We start from the raw sequence: 13,763 nt of genomic DNA on the forward strand, positions 1-13,763 counted from the left end.
TATTTGTGGAAACCGCAGCTTGGCTGATAATTTGCAAAAGATATTCTTAGACTCTATCTGTGACTTGGATTTTCCTCACCACACTGCACAACAGGACTTTTATACCATAAGAAAACTAGATGTCAAGAGCTTATGGATAAACGGACTAGCATCATAAAGTTAGTACAAATTTAAAGTCTAAAATATTTGCTTTCATTACCTGAAAGTGACAGGGTTGTGTTACATTTTCATAAGTTCTATGCCCTATGATTCTATGATTCTGGAATGTCAGAGAACACTGAATTCTCACTCATCTCTTCTCTGTGTTATATTGTGACTTAAATGTGGGTTTTCTCTTTTTATGTGAGTCCATTGTCTCACATGGACACAGAAAAAAAAACATCTCAGCCTCTGAGCATCTAAGCTAAGGGAAGGTAAGATGGGGTGGGAAACCTCAAAACTTTCCCTTTTCATCCACTGAGTGAGGCAACTCATCTATAATCTTGAAAGCATCACAGTGTAATTGATCCTCCAAGTAGTTGTGGTTAAAGCCTTCTTTGTCTCCCATTTTTCTTTATTAAACACTCATTACTTTGTTTTTTCATGTACAGCAGAATCACCCAGAAGGTATAAACACATTTTACCCCAGAAGGGTGTTCTAGCCACCCCTTTAAATTTATGCTACAAATATGTTTTTGTCTGTTTTATTTCCATAGAGAAAGGTGAGGCTCAATCCCCTGCTTGGAGTAGTGAATACAGTGATGGCAATGGCCAGCACTCCGCTGGTTGTCCTGGTAACAGCATCTCAAATCTTACATTAACATCTGGTGTTCTTAAGCTTAACAGCTGGTTGTCTACAGAAAAATTTGAATAAGGAGTTGAAACACAAATGGGAATACCACAAACTAAAAGTGGTTACCTAGGAGGAATACCAAGAAATAAGTAAGCTAAAGCAGGAAATTAGATGCAACTTGCAAAAGACAGAGACATACCAGAGATTTAAAAAAGTGGATAAAAGATAATGTTGCCCCCCCAAAGTGAAAGAAAATTAAGATTGTGAGTTTAAATTTTGTATTATTTTGATAAGCAAATCGGCCAACATCTTGGGAAGATAAAAAATCCTGATAAGATTTTGGAGAGTATGGACTAACAGTAGCCAACTTGTTTTTCAGAGTCTCTACAAATCTAGTGTAAGTGGTAACCGCAATTACCAGTTTAGTTAAATCTCCTGAGAGTTCATTGTAAGGTCCCCAAAGATTAGAAAATGCTCGAGCCTTCCCCTAGAAGTGGTTGACCAACAACTTTTAACTTAGTTCTATTCATGGAATAGAATTTCTATTCATGGTGTTGTTATATTTGAAGGATTTGAAGCTATTTTTATTTTTGAGAAGACTATTTTTACTTGATGGATTCACTGAATACATAACAGACATTGAAGGAGTGCTAATTTTAAATCATAACAAGACAAATAAAAGTTTTGGCATCAACATCAGTCTTCATTTTTAAGGGCACAGAATCTGATTACTTACAAAAAGTTGTTAAGAGTCAGCGATTCTTCTTCATCTCTTGAGTTGGAAAGTTCATTAAATTCCCAATTTCTATAGTTAAAAACAGTTTCTGCTGTAACTACCCTTATATTAGGTAATATCAGAATATCTAAAAATCAAAATAGGTCCTTGCCTATAAGGAAATTGACCAAAGCCAAATGGAAGCTTTCTTGTGGCTTTTAGGATACAGTCACAGAGAGGTGACTAAAACCACTGTACTAATAGGAGTATAAAACTTGTGGTGAGTAGATTTAATAGGCAGAACCAGAAAAACTGAATAGAAACAGAAAGGAAATTACAGTTTTACTTGATACGGGGAGAACGGTTTAGGAATTTGTTTCCAAAATGGAATGGACAGCCCCTTGAGGTCATAATTTCCTCACTGGAGCCAAGGCTGGATGGCCACTTGTCAAAGCTGCTGAATACAAGCTTCATGTTGAGTTAAATAATTGCTAAGGTCACACCCAAATCCAAGATTTAGTTTTCTTGTTTACTTGATGCCATACCAAACGTAGTAATTTCCAAACTTGCATTTTTGTTTAATGGCATTTAGAAAAATTAGGCAAATAATTGACTACATTACTTTCCATTTAATGCAAATACTTTCACAAAGCGTAGACACATCAGTTTTTAGGAGCTATATTTTTGGAGAAAGTTTTAAAACACTAAAAATTTTAAAGAATAATTAAGTACCTGATTTTCAACACCTAGTATTAAGAGCTTTTAATTTTTTTTCCGTATTTGATTTAAAAATAAAATGTTAGAGTTTAACATGTTTAACTTTATTATTAAAAATGCTCTGAACACTCTTTCCTTCCTTTCCTCTATCGTCTCATCTCACACTCCTTTAGTCACAGGTTTTATTGGTTTTCTTTTAAGCCACCCCTTTTGATCGTCTCATCTCACACTCCTTTAGTCACAGGTTTTATTTGTTTTCTTTTGAGCCACCCCTTTTACCTTTTTGGAGGATGTTTAAGGAGAAATAAGAAAGTCATGAAGAAGAGACAGTACTGATTGAATTTTAGTGAGCTCAGGTGTAAAGACACACTTAGGGTGACAAAAGCGATCTCGAAGATGTTAGGCAGTGAATGGGAAATATCTGGAGTTGCAAGGGACAAGTTTTAGTTATCATCATTTAGAATGCCATCTGCACCAGACAATCAAAGCCATAGATGTGAATAGGGTTCTAGAGTGAAGGACTGGAGAAGGAAATTTAAAATCTGAGGCCAGAGCTGTTTAGAATTACTATGGTAGGTGAGAGAATGCAGAGAACTCATTTAAGACAAGGTGAAGATCCAGGATGATGGCTATAGAAGCCAAGGGGAAAATGATTCTCCATAAAGGACAATCCTGTCCTGCAGGACAAAGTAGAAAGTGATACCTTGAATTGAGCTCTTAGCGTGTAAGTATACCCAGGACTGATGAATGTCTGCACATTGAGAGCATCAGGTTTCATGTTAAATGATGAATTAAAGAATGAATTAGTGGCCAGAAAGAGGAAACTGTATGTGCAAACTACTCTTTCAAGAAATTTACCCATGAAAGAGAGAAAGAGCAGATAGAGATTTGGTTTCTCATAAGATTTTTCTCAAAGGAAAGAACATTTGCTATTGGGTGGGAAGAAACAGAGACTACATTATCCCTTTTTAACAAAACTATCACCAAACTCAGGAAAACAATTTATTCCGCTAGTGGGACAAAGTTTTACAAGAGAAAAAAAAGCAACTGAAAGAGGGAGAGTATTAGGAGCCTAAAATAAAGAAAGGGAGGGAGAGAAATGATTTTTTTAATGCTAGATGTGCAATATTATGTTTATAAAATATATCCATTCATTCGTTTATTAAGTATCTGCCTTATGCCAGACATAGTTCTAGATGCTGGAGATGCAGTCATAAACAAAACAAAATAAAAACATCCCTGCCTTCATCATGCTTATATTTCAGTGAGGGGAGAGAAGGTAAACAAGTAAACATTAAAACTATATAGCATGTTAGATGGTAAGAAATACTATAAATAGGGGGAAACAAAGAGGCAAAGGAGGCAAAGGGCTGGTGACTGGGGGTGTCAGTGAGGCCTCAATAATAAGGTGACATTTGAATAAAGATCAAAGGACAGGAAGGTGTCAGCCACGTGGCTTCTGGGGAAGACCCTTCCAGGCAAAGAAAAGAGCCAGTGCGGGGCCCCAAGTTGGAGGATGCCTGGTACAAAAAATAATCACAAGGAGACCCGTATAGCAGGATCAGGGTGAGTCAAGGGGTGAGTAGTAAGAAAGTAGTAAGAAGGGCTAGCTCATGTCAAACAGAAGGGGCTCTGACTTTTGTAGCGAATGTGATGCAAAGCCCATGGACAATTTTAGCCAGTAACTGACAGGATCCAGTTGCCATTTCAGTAGGCCCACTAGGGCTGCCATATTGAGAATAAAATGGTGTAAGAGAATTCTGGGATTGGAGGGCAATTTGGCGAGAAGAGGGTGGATTCTAAAAACACTTCGAAGAGAGAGCTGACTGGATTCGCTGATGGATTTGAAGTTAGGACTGAGAGACAGAAATCCAGGAGAGCTCCAAGGTTTTCAGCCTGACAGCCGCCATCGTAAACTTGCCACTTACCGAGATGGGGAAGACTGCTATGCAAAAGAAATAGGGTCGCATTTGTAATATTTTTTGAAGATCTGGAGAATCATCCCTACCTAGGTGGGTTTTCACAAAACGTATGTATATGCTGAGACTTTTTTTTTTTTTTTTGGCATTCCAATTTGGAATTGCATTGCTAAAGTTTTGCAATTCAAGACACATTTTATACTATGCAGGAGCCTTTCCCACAAGTTATTGCTTGTTAGGCACTTAACACAGAGAGTGGTACCTAGTAAACTCTCAGTAAGTATTAGCCATTATTATAATTTTTTTGTAATGTCAGGCTGTGTTAATAATGATGCCATTTCATATTTATCAAATGTTCTGTGTAGTTATCTAGTTTGTTTCATGAGGTACAAACGAACAACAAAAGGAGGTGCCATATTATTTCTGTAATGCAAAAAAAGCAGATTAATGACAAATCACCCCTGGGAAATTGGGAAAATTTTTGCCAGTTGCAACAGATAGCCTGCTAAGAAGAAAAAACAAAGTCAAACTTTTTTCAGGTGATTTCCTTTATTCTACAGATGAAAAAACAGAAGCCCACAATGTACAAAGTCTACCTGCTAAGTGATGGCAATCAGGACTTGAACCCAGAATTTAGTCTCCTGATCCTTAGCAACTTGGACCACAAAATGTTATTTCTTATTTGAATAAAAAAAAACCCAGCTGTACAAAGCTTCTGTGTGTTTTTAAGAAACTGTGTTTTTACTCATCAGAGCTATCTCCCTCTCTTCCCCAATTGTTTGTGGTATTATTTGATGTTTGGGCAAAAATAAATAGAAGTCGTAGCAGTGTGACCAGACCTGTCATCTTTTTACCCAGAGTAAAAAAGTCAAACTAGCCACCCACCCACAGAGCAGAGATCTAGAAATGTGTGGGTAATTCAAGTCACCTGGTACCATAGGCTCTGCAGGTGTTTGTAACACACACCCTTTACTGGTAAATGGTTTCCTGGTGTTTCATTTAGTCCCAGTGTCATTGCATAAAGAGGGAAGTCTCAGACATCAAAGGAAGAAAGAAGATTAAAGGATCCCAGCACTTTAGACACAAGACCTTGTCAGCTCTCCCGTTTACTCTCCTCCAATGCCCCTCCTCACCCAACCTCAAGCTAAGTGACCAGGAGAGCGTGCACAGATCTGGTAGGCAGATGTTGGAATATATGTTGGCTATATTACAAGTTGTCATCTGTACACATGTACACACATGGGGGAGGGGCGGGCAAAGAAAGTAGTTGGGGGCTGATGCTAAAACACTGGCATCAACTCATGCAGGGAGCCAGGAGAGGAGGGGGTGCCCTAATCAGTGCTTTTAAGAACTTTAGGTGCAGTTAGGCTATGCCATTGGCATGGAATCTAACTTGGGTAAGAATTAAACTATGCATAAAGCTCTGTCCATAATGTCAATAATGTAGGTTTGCTTCCCAGCCCTATATCTAGAAGTGCCTCAAATACTACTAAAGGAAGCCCTCTTACCTTTGATATGTAAACTAATTCATCCAACATTGATTGACTATGTCTGCCTGGCATTACGTGTCAGACCCATGATAGAAGATACTGCTCCCTCTGGCATTCTGGAAGCACAAACTTAACACAGTTTTCAGTTTCTCAGGCATGCTGGGAGAGATAATAAGCTTAGCCAGTTGAAAAAAGGACTGATTTTCAGCAAGGAATTAAGAGTCTAATCTATGTGGCAATTTTTAAGCAGTTTTGTTTCTGGATCTGGCACTTACTATCTGGTGGTCATGGAGGAGCAAGCTTCCTCCACTGTAGAACTGAAAGGTAGTGATGCCTACCCAAACTGCTTATTGGGTATTGTGTGGGAGGGCTCAAGTGATGGAAATGTTTTGGAACTGAAAAGAGGTAGTGCTTGCTCAACACTGTGAATGTAGTAAAATGGTACTGAATTATTCATTTTTAGATGGTTAATTTATAATATGTGAGTTTCACATCAATAATTTTTTAACTGCCTACCCACCTCACCTCCCTAATTGGCTGAGAGAATGTGTTTGAAGGCTCTTTGCCAGTGAGAAGGTGCTCTGCAGATGTGAGTTTGTGGGAAGGCTATTCAGAGAGTAACTATTCTTAGCTACTTTTATTTTTCCTGAAAAACAGAGAGCCCTGTCATTTCAATTAGACAGACATTTCACAAGTGTTGCCAAATAATGTGGCATTTTAAAGAAAACATTTTATCTTTCCCTCTCAAGCAGCTGTCCTGGGATGAATTGAGGATTGGCGGAGGGAAACACCAGTTGCAGTTGATGTAGCTGGTATCAAGGGATACAATCCTTCACCTCAGGGTCACACATATACCACCAGTTATTTCAAAATCAACAACAAAAACAAAACAGAAAACTAAGAAACTCCAGGTACTTAGAAAATTTTCACTCAGTCTGATATCAATGCTTTCCTCTTGTTTGCCTTTTCTAAGATAATGGGGTTCCTACGTGCGTACCCTCTGAAAAAGTGGGCTGAGAGTAAGTATATCGTTAACTGCAGACACCCGACTACCCATACAAGCAATGTCTCATTTCTATTTTTTTTTTATGTTTTTTATTGATTTCTGAGAGAGAGAGACGGCGTGAGCAGGGGAGGGTCAGAGAGAGAAGGAAGACACAGAATCTGAAACACTGCAGGCTCTGAGCTAGCTGTCAGCACAGAGCCCTATGCGGGGCTCGAACCAACGAACCGTGAGATCATGACCTGAGCTAAAGTCAGAAGGTCAACCGACTAAGCCACCCAGGTGCCCCGCAATGTCTCATTTCTGCCCTGTGTGATTCTCTTAACGGCAGGGACTACATCTTGTGCATCTCCACTACCCCTAACATGCCTACATGGGCAGCACATCAGTAATAGTCAATGGATGACAATGGCCTGGGGTGGGTGTTTTTCTGTGGGCTCCAGGGATAACTTTCACTCTAGAGATTAGAGCATCAGACGCTGGAGCACTGATTCATGAATACAATGAATGCACTACTACCTCCACTTAGTAAACTGCGAATAATCCAGTTTGGGGATGCTCCAGTTTATTCACACTATCAGAGGTCTTGTCAGCCTGATGTAGCCTTATCAGAAGTTGCTTTTTCAGCCTCTCCAAGGTGAGGGTGGAATCAGAAGAAGGAAAGGATTTGGACTCCACATTGTCAGGATGCTGCCTGTGCTCTGCGTATGGAACCAAGTGATTTCATATGATGTCTGGAGTTGACTCTCCTTGAATATTAGCGTTCTGCCTATGTTTCAGGAGTCCTTTAGTTTCTTCCTGCTGGAAATTTCAAGCGTAGACAAAAGCAAGGAGAATAGTATGAGTGACCTCCCACATGCCCACCCTATAGCTTTGATCATTTTTTTTTAAGTTTTTTTTTAAATTTTTATTTATTTCTAGGAGAGAGAGAGAGAGACAGCGTGAGCAGGGGAGGGTCAGAGAGAGAGGGAGATACAGACTCTGAAATAGGCTCCAGGCTCTGAGCTGGCAGTCAGCACAGAGCCCGATGCGGGGCTCGAACCCATGAACCTCGAGATCATGACCTAAGCGAAAGTCAGACGCTTAACCGATTAAGCCACCCAGGCGCCCCTAGCTTTGATCGTTTTTAACTCATGCTTACTGCCCCCCTCACCCCCACTTTCTGTAGGGCATTCTAAAGTAAATCCTATATACATCCAGATTATTTTATCCACAAATATTTCCATTTTCTTTAAGAGAAAAGAACTTTTTAAAGACAAGTGCAATACTATTATTAGAACTAAGGGTTAACAACACTTCTGTAAAATCATTAACTATCCAGTATGTAGAATTCTTGAAGGCTTACAATTTTAGAAATTACCAGGCAGAAGTGATTACCATCAAATTTTGAGATTTGTCATGAAGACCAGCCCAGTCGTTGGTCTTCGTTCATTTGTAAAGAGACATATCGATAAAGTACGGAGGCAAATTGTGAAATCATTTTTGTAAAAGGCACATCTGCAAAATATCTGTAGTTTCCAGTGACCTGTTATTTTCAAGGTCTCATGAAAATATGTGCAGTTTGTGGAGAAGCTCTAGCAACTGTGGCATCTGTTAGCAGGAGGAGTCCTTTTGGCTGGTGAGATGGTGAATTTAAGGATCCATGGCTGGGCTGAGGTTATGTGGAGAGTTACTGAACTCTAGTGAGAAATGTGAAAAGCTCATCCTCACCACACCCAGGTTATGCACCCAAATTCCCAGACAATTTTTGTATTATTTTCGGCAAAGTCTGTCCTCAATGAAAACCATACTGCTCTATCACTGGAAACACATTTTTGCTTTTGATTGGGTATTGGTTGAGGACTCAGCAGTAAACCAGCCTGACGGCAGGACATGGGTGTGTATTATTATCCATCTCTGTGTATCCAAATATGCTTATCTATCAGTGGAAAGATCCCCCTGCAGATATTACTAGATGAGAACACATGGATGTTAAATAAAGGTCTCCCTAGAGCTGTGTAAGCATATGTTGGCAGTTGTGACAGAGGGAGTTAATTTGTTAATACTTAAAGAGTTCACTACTTTGAAGACAGCTCTAATTACAGTTATTGTTACATATTAATTATTGTTATATAATCAATAACTGGCTGATCACTCTTTTAATGACTTCATTCTGTGAAACTGTGTTGTAAAGCTCCGTCATTACTTTTTGGAACGTTCCCAGAAAGCAGAACTGGACTTCTTAGCAAATTTGCTGTTAGTTATTTAACGTCCTTCTATAAGAAAGGTATTCTAATGTTTCTTGGAATCATCATTTTCAAGTTGTAAACAGTTTTCAGTGTACCATTTGCACAAGCACAGCTCCAATTCTCGTTACTATGGGATGAGCAGTCTTATTTCACAAGTTTATTCTTGGCTTTTCCAGACCATCCTGTTTAAAATCCCAGGCAGAATTTGATCAGTGTGTATTAGGCAGTGCTGTGCTCAAGAAAGGGAGATGAAAAGCAGCACATGACCAGATCCTTATGCTTTTGATCTGTCCTCAGAAAAGAGCCTGGCTAGTGCTGGGGTTTGTAATAAAAATCACTTCATCCAATGTTAATGTGGAAACGACTTGACTTGCCTGTGTGAATGAAGTTCTGGTGATCTCATTTAAACCCAGGAAATGTTCGAGTCAGACCGTAATCCATCCTGTCTGATACCTGCTGTGCCCAGGTGTGGCTACGTCCTCTTCTCACAGAACAAGGGGATCCAATCACTCTAGTCCCTTGACTATGAAGCTAAACTGTACAGGAGTCTTACAGAGACTCAACTTTTTCAAACACATGGTGACATCCCTACCTGGAGTCAAAACATGTAGCAAATATCTCACTTGGGAAATTTGACCTAGAAGGTAGAATTCTTATTTTTTGCATCTTTGCCCAGGCAGTAGGCCCATCTCATCATTCTACAAATACCAAATATGAACCTATCTTGGGCTGAATAAAGTCCTTTGTAAATTCCTTTAAGTTTTTAAACTTGGGAGATGGGTCTGAAAAGTGTATGGGTGTTTCTGAAATTCTAATGTGTGGGCATAATGAGGGGAGTTGGATTGGTTTGTACAGAAATATAGATATGATTTGAAATAAATTTGGCTCAAAATCTAGAAGCACTGTCCACATTTTCTGGTAAAAATTGGCATTTAATGAGATTTAACTAATTTAACTTGGCTGGTGAGAACCTTGTTTGGCTCAGTTTCATTAGGTCCATAAACAAGTCAGAAATCCCATAAATGCATTGATGTGGCATTCCATGAGGCACACATTTGGAAAAAAAATCACTTTAGTTGTTAGGTACTGGTTGCTATATTTCTGTGACTAAGCTGTATCAAGAATCTGAATCCCCTTAGTATTCCATCTACATGCCTCTAAGATGTTTAAAGGAAGCCGTCATGAGCTTCTGGCTCACCTTCTTGCATCTTTACAATAATACCTCATAGTGGTGGTGGTTAACTAGGAACACTATCAGGTATGATCCTATTGGCTAATCCACCAATAGGCTTAAACAATTCCCTGAAGACAAATAGGGAAGAGGTGAAATCCAGAGCCATTGATGTGAAAGGCCACCAGGATGGCATTATTGCTCTGGCAGAGACCATTGATACCACTTAGAAATGAAAGAGCCTACTTTTCACTTTACATAATTTACGCGTGAAAAATATCATCAGCTATAGAAATGTCATGCAAAGGAGTTGATGGGAGTACTTGAAAACGTGAATCTGAGGCTCATAATGAAATACTTGAAGCCAAGTTGCTGGTTGGAAAATTACTCACCAACCAATCTCCTTTCTTCTTAAACATGTAAGACGTTCTTAGCTATACAGTCGTAGGTTATAATGATTTATGTAGAACTTAGCGGAGGTTTAAAAATCTATTTCAAAATATACAAAAAATCACTGTTTAATTTCCAAGTTCCTTTTTTTCTTTTTTCTTTTTTACCATCTTCTCATAGGTCCTTATGTGAGCATTTTTTTGTCAATTCATTGTACAGATTTCCAGACACTGTTACAACAAAACCTCATTCATTAGTTCATTACTGGACAAAATGTGGAATACTGTTATTCCAGGCATGATGTGACCACTGGGGATACAGGATGAAAGAGGATTTCTGTAATCAAAGAGTTTAAAGAAGGCAGAAGAAGGCTTTAGAGAGCATGCTCTAGAGCATGGGACAGATAAGCATGAAGTATCAACAGGGTGCAGGTGAAATAGGACATCCAAATCAGCTGGAAGTAAAGAGCCAGCCCTGAAGTTTCCTCCAAATAAAGTCACTTGATATAATCTCTGAATAGTGAACTGGACTTATCCTGATAAGGAAGAAAATGGAGGAAAGGTATTCTTGGCAGGAGAATATGTGCAAATGCCTCGTCATGAGGGAGTGTGGCTAAAGGATGTGCAAGTAGCCCCATAGCACTGGCATGTGTAATACAAATGCTGGGGAGGTAGATGGGGATCATGTGTCATGCTGAGAACAAAAATGTGTTCTGATCATCTTTCCTGTGACACAGCTGCCTTCTTAAGCTAAACCAAACAAAACCAAACAGGACGGATTTCAGATAGCATTCTAAACTGTTCTAGAAACACTGTAGTGTTGGACGGGAGGGAAACGTTTTTGAAAAAAGCATAGGATTACAGAGCAACCCTAGCAAAGTTGTATAAAAACTCAGCCATTTGGCTAATAAATTTCATTTGATTTGTTTGCCTAGACTTTTGATTAACCAACATAGCAGTGGGGTTGTGCTGAGGAAGGACAGTTCTACCCCAGTCCCCAGGGCAGGTGGGATGGAGAGTCCTTGCTTTTCTACTTGCATTCCACTTCTCTTTCCCACCCTCCCTCCCCCATTTCACATGTTAATGCGCCATATTTTCTACAAAGGCTTCTGGAATGTGAGGCCAGACTCAGAGGTGTCAAAAAGAGTCCAATGCCAGTACATCTGGGGATTCTTAGTAATGAACAAAGGCCAACAAGGGAAGCAGCAGAAATACAGAGGAGCATACTCTTTGCACAGGCTGGAAGGACCGAGGGATGGAGGGGAAGTGACTTAAGCCCGGAGACATGATTTCATTTTTTTCATCTAGTAACAAATCATCTGACCTCCCTTGCACTATTGAGAATGTGCTGGTCGCCACACCAAAGCAGATGAATGGGATGTGGGTGGCGTGGGGGACCAACGTCTTCAATGTGTTTTCTTTGGGATTACTAACACATTGAGTATGTCATCATAAGATGTACCACATTTCTGAGGCTGAGATTTGAACAAGAGGGTCACACAAACCAAAGAATCTGTCATCTGGCTTATTTCCTCCCTTTCCAATCCTTTAACAAAGCATTTAAGTAGAATTTTTTGATAAAAGTAGATTGTAAGTCAATGACTGATGTCTTTATGCCATGCTGTTTGCTCAACATAAGTTTGCCTTGTCCTTGCTGACCTTCTCTTCTTTCTTCCACACAATAAGAATTTAAATTGGTTCAGAAGGGTAGAAAGGCTGGTAAGTAAGACCACGTGTGTATCAGGATATCGATTGTTTTTTGGGAAAGTATTTTATTTTAATAAACAACATGTGGTCATATAATTGCTATTATCAGACACTAAAAATAAAAATACCCTCCAAGCTGGGGCTTTTGAACCCAATCATCTTGCAAATGCCTGAAATAAATGAGTAGCCTTAGCTATTGTAATTTCATCCTTCAGGAAGTCAGGCAACTATTCTACCCGGGTGCTTTAACCCTTTTGTTACATCAGAGATTCTGAGACTGAGTTCAGACTGTCTTTGACATAGTTTGTCTGGATCTTTGGAACCCAGAAATGACAATATGAGAGTATTTTGAGTGCTCCTTGCATGAATTTCTATGTGAGACTTGTCCCATTAACTGATTATTCCATAAAAATAAAAATGAAGCTGGGGCATGGGACACAGATTCCTAACCTGTTTTACAGGCTATATAAATATTGGCTTGGGATGGCTAGGGAAGGGGTCAATCTGGGAAATGGGAAAGAATAAGAAAGGTGAAATAACGGATGAAATGACTTCTGTTCCTTTCACTTCAGTAACAGACAAGTTGGCTTATCCAAAGCCCAGGAGTTAAAGTCCTTCACCCTGCTGCATATGTAATTTGTAGTTTAGTCCCTCCATATGTCAGTAGTGTGTCATGTCATAATGATTCCAGTCCAGGACTCTTCATACCCTTACTTTTTATTTTCTTCCAAATGCAGAGGTAGAAATAGAGGAGTTATTTTGGCAGAAATCTTGTTAGAATTGTGTACCACCTCTGCATCCTACTTTTTTAATGCAAAGGTTTTTAGTCAATTCAAACTTTGTGTCTGTCACGATTAAATAAATCTCTTGCTCCAACCGTCTGGGGAATCACGTGGGATCCTGCTTCTTCTCAGGTCATTGCTTCTTCTCAGCCCAGCACACCTGGAGGGATAGGACGCTTCCTGCCTTATTGCTCATGACTCTAAATTTGAATGGTAATGTTTTGTATTTTCAATTAATATTTACACAGAGCCTAAAGTAGCTCTTACATAGAAATTGAGTCTTTTCACTGCCAGCAAATATTGAGGATTATATTCTGCTGTGCTTTTTTTCCCATCTTCCCAGCCATAAGAGAACAAACTTTTCAGTTTGATTGGCTTCCATCAACTGTTTCCTCAAAATCAGAATAGAATGGGGAAGAGAATTAAATGATACTAGAAAAGTATAAAGTTTGCATGTTCTATACTACATGAACAATACAATAAACATCACCTCAAGGAATTGTTGGAACGATGGATGATTTGTATGTGTATATAGTACAAATGATTCAATGATCTGACTCTGCTAATAAGGTTCCATCAATAAAAACAGAGAACTTTTAATTAAGAAACTTCAGCTTGGATTCTGGATACTCTTTCAAGAAGTCCCAACTCCAGGAAACCCAAGCTCTTCCAAGCCTTCCTAATACATTAACTATGAGACATAAATTAGCAAGGAATAAAAAACTTCATGTTGAAGCTCTTCAGATTAGTTCCTTTAAAAATTGAATTAATTTAATAGATAATACATGCACCTCGTGCAAAATTAGAAAATGTTTAAAAGACTTTACATGAAAACTAAAATTTTCCTCTCTTCTCGGTTCTCAGTAACTC

General features: G+C 39.1%; 1 protein-coding gene and 1 long non-coding RNA gene across 2 annotated transcripts in view; both read left to right on the forward strand.

Moving 5' to 3' along the window:
- The window catches only part of DKK2 (dickkopf WNT signaling pathway inhibitor 2), a 103,139-nt gene that overhangs the window by 74,666 nt on the left and 14,710 nt on the right, over positions 1-13,763 (forward strand). The gene's annotated exons all lie outside the window — the stretch shown is intronic.
- On the forward strand, positions 341-4,780 carry LOC120236141. The gene is made up of 3 exons (XR_005529585.1): positions 341-413; positions 696-773; positions 4,684-4,780. It is a non-coding gene; the product is annotated as an uncharacterized LOC120236141 (long non-coding RNA).

Source organism: Hyaena hyaena, unplaced genomic scaffold (assembly GCF_003009895.1).
Source record: "Hyaena hyaena isolate Hyena2069 unplaced genomic scaffold, ASM300989v1 scaffold_146, whole genome shotgun sequence".
In the NCBI taxonomy this organism is placed as follows: Eukaryota; Metazoa; Chordata; class Mammalia; order Carnivora; family Hyaenidae; genus Hyaena; species Hyaena hyaena.